The sequence below is a fragment of the Genypterus blacodes genome, unplaced genomic scaffold, assembly GCF_046128005.1.
Source record: "Genypterus blacodes isolate CSIRO-AG114 ecotype Tasmania unplaced genomic scaffold, CSIRO-AGI_Gbla_v1 ptg000070l_1, whole genome shotgun sequence".
NCBI lineage: Eukaryota > Metazoa > Chordata > Actinopteri > Ophidiiformes > Ophidiidae > Genypterus > Genypterus blacodes.
Genome location: NW_027466880.1, coordinates 1793784 through 1803952, shown reverse-complemented (window position 1 = coordinate 1803952; position 10169 = coordinate 1793784).

The following is a 10169-nucleotide window of genomic DNA, read 5'->3' as shown; positions in this document are numbered from 1 at the left end:
GCAAAGGCTTGGCCTTAATGTCACACATGCAAAGACAGAAGGGCAGATATTACATGCACGCGCACACACACACACACTCTCCGCGCAGAATTATTCCTCATGGTAAGCATCACTCATTACATGGTAGAATAAACAAATGAACTATGCGGCTCAATAGAGCAGAAATTCTAATGAGCAAATGCAGCAGATCTCAATGCAGCTCGTTTAGCGGATCCTCAGTGTAGTATAACCAAGCTGTGTCAGTCACCTTTTATATCTGTGGTCAGTCTGAGGAGGTAAAGCCTACATACTGTAGAGTAGCCTGCACAGCCCAGTGGATTATTGGGCTTCCTGCAGGGCTGTGATTGGCTGGAGTAACCTGAGAGGAAGTGAGGAGGGAGAAGGTTGTCATGACTGCGCCATAGCCAAGGGTTTGAGGTTTACGATTTGACAGTCACCAATTTCCTAGGTGTCTTTATTCGTTATGATTGGTATTTGTGACGTCTCCTTTGCCGTGCTTAGATTATCACTGAGTACATTGAAGTACATTAAATATTAGATTACAACTGCTAACTGTAAATAACGAATAAAGAATTATCTTATTCTATCTTTACAATCACATTGTCACATTCTGTTTTCTTCTTTTCAGGACAACAAAAATAAAGGGGGGTTTGTTGAAGAGAAGGCATGCGGGGGAGGGTAAAATCAAGTCCATCCCTCTTCCCCCTCCTCCTCTCAAGAAAATCCCCCCCACTGGGATCTGTCTGGTCCACTAACTGAGGCACCTGGATATCATGGGAGGCATTCACAGTGATTGGCTGCTCCTTGTGAAGCCAATCACTGTGAACAAGAAAGCCTTACAGCGCCCTCTACAGGCATTCTAATGGAAAGGCACTCATGTCTGAGGATTGCACTGCTGGCAAGGATATTCGATTCAACGTTGATGTTTTCTGGAACTTTTGTCATTCAAACAACGTGAGGGAGAAGCTGACAGACTTTCATAGGTTTTCCTTGTACCAAAGAGGCTTTGCTATGTCCCACAATGACACAACTTACCTGGACTAGATGAGGTTTATCACAGCAATGACAAAATACCGGACTCTTGAATGCTTGGTTTCTCTGATCTCTACATTCCATAGGGAATTTGCCCCTTTCTTTGAATGTGTTCTTATTTCTCCTTTTTTTTTGGTTCAATGTCTACAGAATGCATTGTGTACATGTGGACATGAGAATGCACGCACAAATATTTGAAAAACTGAAAAAAGACGCCCATTTCAATACGTTTTCTCCACCTATGAGATGCCACTAGTCATTAACTGTAGGTTATTAGGGAAAGGAATTACTACCAGTGTGCCCACAAGTGTGAGATTCACACAGATGAGAGGACCAAATGAAAGAGTGGCCATGGCTGTTTATGAGCCATCACAAAGCCATCGGAATATTCAGTCTCAGAGCCTTCTGGGACTGTGTTGATTTCCTTTTTATTGATTTGTCTCATCTTTGAGTTTCTTTTCATTTTTGCCTGATATTCACAGAATGGAAGAGCCTTATTCAGTACATGTTTTTACCTGTATACCTCATATGTTTTAAATAGTCCATATCATTGTGCGTTTATTTTTACACAGTTGTATGCTATTGTATGTACATAAAACAAATCAGAGATCCTATTCTGTAAATTTCTCATTTGTGTATTTATGGAATCACGTTTCAACCTTTGTTGTTCTGTGTTTTTCTTTGGTAAAACTTTATATTTTTCACTTTTTCTTTGCATTCAAATTGCTTGTTGATTTTTTAAAAGCAATAGCATGCAGAAAATGGTATATAGCACAATGGTTTAGATGTTGTTTAAATTACTGATGGGAAATATCAATCACTTCTGTCGACAAATAGCCGTAATACAATTTGTCAGAGGGTTTACAACCACTGTACCATGTCCAGATGTGCATGTGATAAGACCATGCAGGCAGGTACGCTCTCTCTCTCTCTCTCTCTCTCTCTCTCTCTCTCTTGCCCTCTCTCTCTCTCTCTCTCTCTCTCTCTACCCACACACACACACACACACACACACAGTCACATTTAAGAGCCAAGGTTAATTGTGATCTCCACTGAACAGACCAGTTAACCTCCTGCTGATTAATGAGGTTACCAATTCACTAACAAGAGAGCTCACTAACAAGCTGGGCCCACTGCCTCCATTTGTGCATACATACACACACAGACAGACAGACAGACACACACACGCACGCACACACTCACACGGCTATTGGAGAGGATGAAAGCAATTATCAATTCAAATGTTCTATGCAATGACTCATTTTGAAACTGGAAGTGATTCAGCCTAAAACAGTTTATTATCATTGTATTCACAAGAAAAGAAGAATTGTGAACTAAAATGATAAAAAAAAAAAATAGGTCATGAAGATGTTTTTACTTAGCAACTTGTCTGTATGAATTTGAATATTGAATATTGAACTAGAAATGTTTTTATTTCCGTGGCATGTTTTGACCCCTCACTCCCCCTCGTGGGGATTTTGTTGCCAAAGGGTAAACTGTGTAGACTGTTGGTTTTGAATGTCCACCATCATGTTGCTTTGAAGCATGGGTTTGCTTGGCTTCGTCTGGCTGTTTGTAAGCCCTCATTGAGTTTTTGTGCATTTTGGCTGACCTGGGCTCCTCAGTGTTTGGCTTGCGGTGGCTGTCTGTGCTGCTATAAACCTGTGATACAGATGGTCAGCACTTCTCATTAATATGTGTCAATGTACATATTGAGTGTCAGTATAACCTGTGGGGTTAATGGAATGCTTCTATTGGATAAGCTATCCCATTGTCAACTAAACCACTCAGCAGCCAAGCCATTGGAAAGGTGCATGACTAGATCTTATATCCTTAGACGTTGTACCTGAATGAATACAGAGAGGCATGATTTCGCCAAAAGGTTTGGCAGAAAAAACCTTGAATTTCACAAGCCAAACTAGAGAAAGTTAAACTGGAGCCAGTCGTTCACCAAATCAGGGCATGTCATTCTGAAAGCACAAGCCTGACTGGTAGCTCTCGCTGCTCGATGAAACAAAGACACATGCAGGATGTGCAACAGTGCCTCCGACTGAAGTGAAAGATCTGTAAGGTGGAGAACACAAGAGCAGGAGGGCCCCCCACCCCCAGGGAATACAGAGAGTGGAGGTTCTTTCTGGTTGATATGAGGTGCATGAGAAAAAACAGCCGTCAGTACAGCTGGCCAGATAGACAGAGAGGCAGACAGACACACATCCTTACTGTAAATACTAATTCATTCTTCTGTACAGCTTTTGAGTTTTGAGTACGGCTGTCATGTGCATCCCCATGCCGTATTTGCTGCCAATTTTTGTGTATAAGAGAATATTTATTACCACAATGATGAGGACGACGATAATGATGATGATGATAATTATCACATAAGCATAGTGTATGTGGCTGACTTGTATTGACTGTTTACAACAGTGGATCAAACTTGTACTCAGAAACATATCCGGTCTGTGTAGAGTTTCTATACATATTGTGTTTGTACAATAACAACAAGTAACAACCTCCATGGCAAGTGCAGAGTAGGATGCCTTTTGTCAGACCATCAGGAGGTCTTTGTTCGGATGGATACAATCTGCGAGGTGATGAGGGTTCTGGACAAGAGCGAATAAATGAAACAAAAAATCGGGAAAGTGTCGTTCACTGTTGTAAGTGCAATGGGCAAAATGTCAGTCGTGTATTCATTGTGAAACCTTGTGTTCTATTCAGTGTATTCCTGTAAACAGGTAGAGTAAATTTTGGTGCATCATGTCAAGTAATGTGATTAATGAAAATATTGACCCTTCGATTTCCAAACAGAGAAAAGAATAAAGAGAAATGAATATATTGTGATGTGTGTTGTGTGTGTGTTTCTCCTGGTTGTGTTGATTGATTCAATGCAGCGCCAGGTGAGTTCGGTAGTGGCTTTGCTGGAGACAGAGCAGAGATCAGAAATAGAGAATAAAACCGTTCAGATTAGACCAGGCTTTACACACTGAAGCAGCGACTCTCCCAGTGTGTATGTGTGTGCGCGGCATGATGGAGGAGAAGTTATTCCCTTTTCTCAAGTCAACTGGAATAAGTATATTTTATCAGAAGTTATGGGATTTGAATAATAATATCAAAGCGCCAACATTGGAATTTTTGAGCCACTATGAGGCAGAAACCACACAAGACACAAGGTAGTCCAATCTATTACAGAAGGAAAGCCACACATGCATTTTTATTGTTAAGTTAATCATAATTGTGCAAAATGTTCTGTATATGTTAATGCTTAAGTGTTATTGCTCACATTCATGAAAGTGAAAAGAGAAAAAGAAAAATGTAGTCTCTGCTACTATATTTTTTTTCAAAGCTAAAAACAAAAAGAAAAAGCGGAGAAATACTCACCCAAAGACTCACCCCCACACCAGCAGCTACACAATCCCACATTCACACTCCCCCATCCTGACCCACCTGCGATAAAGAAACTATTTGGTGTTCAAATCAATATTTAAAAAGTGAGTACATTTAAATGTATTTATAAAGCAAACTAAGCAGATTATTACAATAACAGAATTATTACAATAATAAAATAATGTCTTTATTTGTATTGTATTTTATATGAAGAAGGAGAGACATAGGAACTCGTGTGAGATTATTGTAGATGTGAGGCAGGTGGATTGGGATCCGCTGGAGAAGTGGATATTGCAGATTGTGTCAGTTTAAATATTTCACAAACTACACAAATATCTAAAAGCAAAACTAAATGAGGGACTCCTTGCCTGAAATGACAATTAATGACTGCTTGGTGTAAAATAAATAACGTGGAACTGGGAACAGATTAAATGGCTGCGAGGACAGATTCTACCAGTAGATGGCAATGTTGAGCCAGCAATGTCTCAAAACGGTTCCAGGCGAGGGAGCCACGAGAGCATGGTCACATATTTACAGACGTATAGTTGTATCTTATTGGCTCCCAGTGGGATCTTTTAACACATAGCTGCTACCTTAGAGTCCAAATTCAGATTATAAGAGTTTCATAAGTGTATTATGGGAAATAATGTACTGCTTCTGCTGATAGCTGCGCTACCCGTCTGAGTTGTGTACTTTAATTTAAGCAGCACAGTGTAGTTTTGGAGCCGACTAGCGTTGCGTTGTTGTAATTTTAGCCCAATATAAGCCTATAGTTTTTGTTTTTTAGAAGTTTACCGAGCCGGAAGTGGGAAAAGTTACAGTTTCACACTACTTCATTTATTTCCCTTAAGAACAACAAAATAGGTAAAAACTACAAGATGGTGATTGCAGAATTGGTTTACGATCATGTTCTAAAGACGTGCGAAATTCGAAATTTGTCCATTTAGATAAGCCACAGGCGCATTATCTGAACGTGTGTACGCTTTCTATTGAGTACGGTAATATAAATATGTTTATACTGTATGATGATAATGTTTCCTAACTCACATTTGGCACCTGATGAATCTGTGTCCGGGAAATGAAAATAACCCCTGTGTGTGTGTGTGTGTGTGTGTGTGCGCGCGCGTGCGTGCGTGCGTGTGTGCGTGTGTGTGTGCGTGCGTGTGTGCAGCAGGATGTCCACCGCATCTCCATCACCTCCCTGTTGCCAGCTGCCATCACTTGGACTATGGTGGTGATGCTGCCCCTGTGAAGAGGAGGAGGAGGAGGAGGAAGAGGAGGAGGAAGAGGGGGAGGAGGAGGAGGAGGAGGAGGAGGAGAGAGAGAGTGCCCGCTGCCCAATGACAGCGCAGGATGCTGAGAGAGGTGCTGGAGTGAATGGAGGCGACAAGATGCCGTCTAGAGCGGCGAAGGAGCAGAATTAACACCGATAAAAGGTACGTTTGATCCGTTTCTGTCACCGCGAGGCAGCGCGCGGGGAGCACCGTAGAAATAACCCGTAGAACCCAATGAGTGTCCTTTGCTTTCGTGTCGGCGGGAGAGAAAAATCAAGCCGTTTATAAAGTCTTTCGCCCATTTCGTGTTCGTTTTATTCCAATGACACAACCTGTCGGCGTTATTTTAAGAATTCAAATGTAGCTTCTTAAATCTGAGGCTGCTGTTTTTCAAAATAAAGGTTTTTTGACGTCGGCGTCCGGCGCGGTGTGATTATCCTTTCACCGGGCTTGATCGACGCTCAGCACGCCGGAGTAATCCGAAGGCCCACGAAGCTGACAGCTGCGTGATCGTGTTCCTGTAGTGCACCAAAGCTACATTTCTCTCACACCGGTAAATATTTAGAAATACGTGTAACAGTCGAGGTACGCGGGCCTTGATGTGTACGCGAGATAAGCCCGCGTCGTGGTCGTGTGTGTGTGTGTGTGTGTGCGTGTGTGCGTGTGTGTGTGTGTGTTTCACCCCCACGGACTCCTCATCTGTGGGGGAAATAGGTGTAACACTCATGTATAAGGGGTTAAAAATCCTTTCCCTTACGTATTCCTCTGAAATGATGGGACTGATTTTCATAGATAACCCAAGCAGCCTCATCTCTCTACAGGCTGCCGTTGCATAGTGGCGTTTGGTTGACAAGCGAATGGGCCATTTGGAGAAACACGTTTTCATTTTCTCATCTTTAATCAACCAACCGCTGGCGCCGGTGGGAGGGAGCTTATGTGAGGCTCTGTAGTAGAATACGTGATGAAGAGGAGGATGCATGTGTAGCACTGCGCCCCTCAGACCAGGTTGGTCCAGAAAATTCAATCACTCTTAGCCTACATTAAATATGGATGAATGATGACCCAGATGAAGAAGTCAGTCACCACCCAAATGTTAGAATGCTGCAAAATGTTATAGTAAAAGCCTCAAAAACTTTGTTGAGACTATTTAGAACCTCTCAGCTGTTTTCACTCCACTGCTTTGTAGTGATTTTCCACTTTCCCTCTGATATTTACTGACAGATCTCTGCTCCTGATAACATCCCAGCATCACAATGGGAGCAATAACAGAACAGTGTCTCTAACGCAGCAATCCCAACCAGACGGAGCCAGCTGATTTGTAATATCGTTCTGTATTTATTTGGTTTGTTGGGGCTTGTTTTCCAAAAGTTGATCATAAAGACAATTGTAACTGTAGATTGTGGGATGGGGTGGGAGTGTTACAATCAGACTCCTGAGCTGGCATCACAGTGTGGAGCTCTAATATTATCACTTTTTCTACAATAATATGATATCCTGTTATTGCAATTGGCTCCACATGCTGAGCAGACCTGGCTGATGCAGGATTGATCTCTTAATATGATTTAAGAACACAAGATTTAAAAGTAGACCTGTATGGAAATGGAATAGAAATTGCAATGTGTGTTTTTTTGTTTTTTTTTCATACACACACACACACAAACACACACATACACGCCCATTTCCTGCAAATTGTGCCTACCATTGCTTGACAATACACCAGACAATAAATTGACCACATCTCAGACTGTGGTTGGCTAATGTGATTGCAGTGGGTGGGGATGGGCAGAATAACGGAAGTACCTCGGAATACAATTTACTGCAGTAAATGGCAGTTTGTGTGTGTAAAGCAAATATCCCTTAAGTGAGAGATGGGGAGGGATTATGTGCGACTACACTGTTCCTCTTTACTAATGTAGTATTTTATCTTTCAGATTATCTGTCAGCATGATTTTAGTCACAGTCTCCCCAACCCACAATGCATAATTACATTAGAGGTCCGGCATCAATGTTTCAGGAGGCAACTTGTCATGATGCTTAATATTGGGAATGGGACTATTTACTCCAAAATATGTACACAGCACAGTTTTGCATAATGGGGGCAGTAAAACCTTGACAAGTCCTCACAAACGATGAAGTAGAATAATAGCTGGATGATTTGAAAGTTAGTTGCCGGCTCAGTTGAACAATGGAATCTAAAAAAATCGAATTATAAATCAAACCTTACACATTTGTTTTTACTGAAGGGTTGTGTTACTGGAAGGTGTTTTGTGTTACTTCATCTGCACTTGTGTTGTGTTGTGTAGGTTGTGTTTTTTGTGATGCGGCAAAGAGTATTGGACTCAAGATCTCGACTGGAGACAGGGAACAGGGGGGGAGAATACAGTAACGGTCGCTATTGAGGGCAGAGTCTAAATGTACAAGCAGCAGATGGCATTTAAATACACAAACAAACGCAGACGCACACTGTGTAGCAGGCTGAGGTGGGAGGTGAAGAAGGAGAAGGAGCTCGACTAAGACAACAGGCTGAAGAAGGTTAGATGGGTATGGATGAGTTGGGAGAGAAGGTTGGGATCAGACGGGGAGGCTCAGGGAGGGACGGAGACTGACGGGGTCTGAAATGACAGAAACTAAAACTGGACGATGCAAATGTTACCATGACAATTGTGCTTGTGAACCTTTTGCCATGCAGACTTCACAGAGCTCCGGTGGCGCGCTGAGCGGTACAGATAACAGTTGGACCGTGTTTGTTGTTGCTCTCCATGTGTAAATGATGCGTTCAATTAAGCAGGTGTCTCTGACAGGGGAAAAGAAGACATCTTTGAATGGACAGAATGTCCTCACCCGTGCCGTCACAGCCCTGGTTGTCTTTGATTTGCCCTGCCATTTTGTGTTTTTACGTGTCTATTACCTCTCCAGACTGATATGTCTCAGTGGTGCTGAGGGAGACGGTGGTGTCCTGTCTGACCTCCTCTGCCAGGCTGCAGCGTTTGCCCCTGGACCTCACAGATGTCTCCTGACTCACCCAAAGTGTTTTTGAATGATTGCTCAGAGGAAGTCTGGCTATATTAAGCCGAGCTGTGAACGTGTGATTCTTCCTGCTATATTTTGCTGTTTCATCTGTCCCTTAAAGAAAGAAAGCGGTGGTTGAATTAAGACGAAAACAGATCAGTCAGTGTGTGTCTAGTGTGTGTGTTTGTGTTTGTGTGTGTGTAGAGTTTGCAGAGATGTTCTGGAATTTTTTCCCCCTCACCTTTTGGAAACTAAACTCACTGCTATGTCAGACTGCTTTATCTCTGTTAGCCCGGCCTTAGTTACCATGGAAACTGTCTCTGTCATGTGTCTCCGGATGTGAAAATGGACCGTTGTTCACTTTGACGGTCCCTCGCTTTGTTCCTCGCAGACGGTCCACCATTATTCACGAGCAGACATCCAGTGTCATTACCCAGCAAATTGGTCTGACGGATATTTTCACGATCTGCATCCTTTGATATGTGAAACACCTTTCTGTAGCTCAACCAAAGACTGTGGATGTGACACGTCATCTCAAGGCTAAATATATCAGTGTTATTTATAATCTCTCATATATATCACAGACTGATATATTTAGAGGTGTGAGGTAGGGTATGATGATGAGGTCATTATTTCTCCAAATATTAATCCTCTCATTATCCTCACTTCCTCATTCAGCTGCAGGACAATTTTTACCATTCCAATTAACTTGAAATTCCTCTTTTATCTAAGAATGTTACTGCTACTCAAACATCAAATCAGGTTTTAGTTCTACAGAATTTTGATTATATTAATTAGTATCATTTTATACATCCTTTTCAGACCTTTGTGCTTAGATATCCAAATCCAAATCTCTGAAATGCAAATTGTCTATTGCTATAAAATCAAATAACCAAGACACATTTCGTCTTTACCAAGTGTTGAGCAAAGGGTGTGAAACGTGATAAAGTATCTTCACACCTGTGCTTCACTTTATAACTAAGATTTCACACACATATCCCTCAGTGTTACATGAAGGTGCAGGATTGGTATTATTGCTGTTGTACAGTCTGCGGCAAATCTTTTCTTCATAACTACAAAGCAACATTTACTCTGCTGGCGTTTATAATCTGTGTCGAAACTGTATATATTTCAGATTTTAGTTTATTAATCAAGCAAAGCCAGATAACTGAGATCACAGTCTGATACTCTGCTAATCCGTAAAGGTTAACACATCATTACTGAACCACCAGCGGATTTGAATGATTACATTTTGGCCTTGGTTACTTTGTGGGCAATTTAGGAGATAAATATTTCTTATAACATCTGATGCATTTCATTCCTCAGTGGACATCCTACACCATTAAACCAAACCAACTTAATCCATTTGGAATAGGATCTAATCCAAACAATCTAATCAAATATATGCTGCTGTTAATTTATACTGTGACTCATCGTGCCGGGCAGCTCTGATTTCTTTCCCAGGCTTTATGT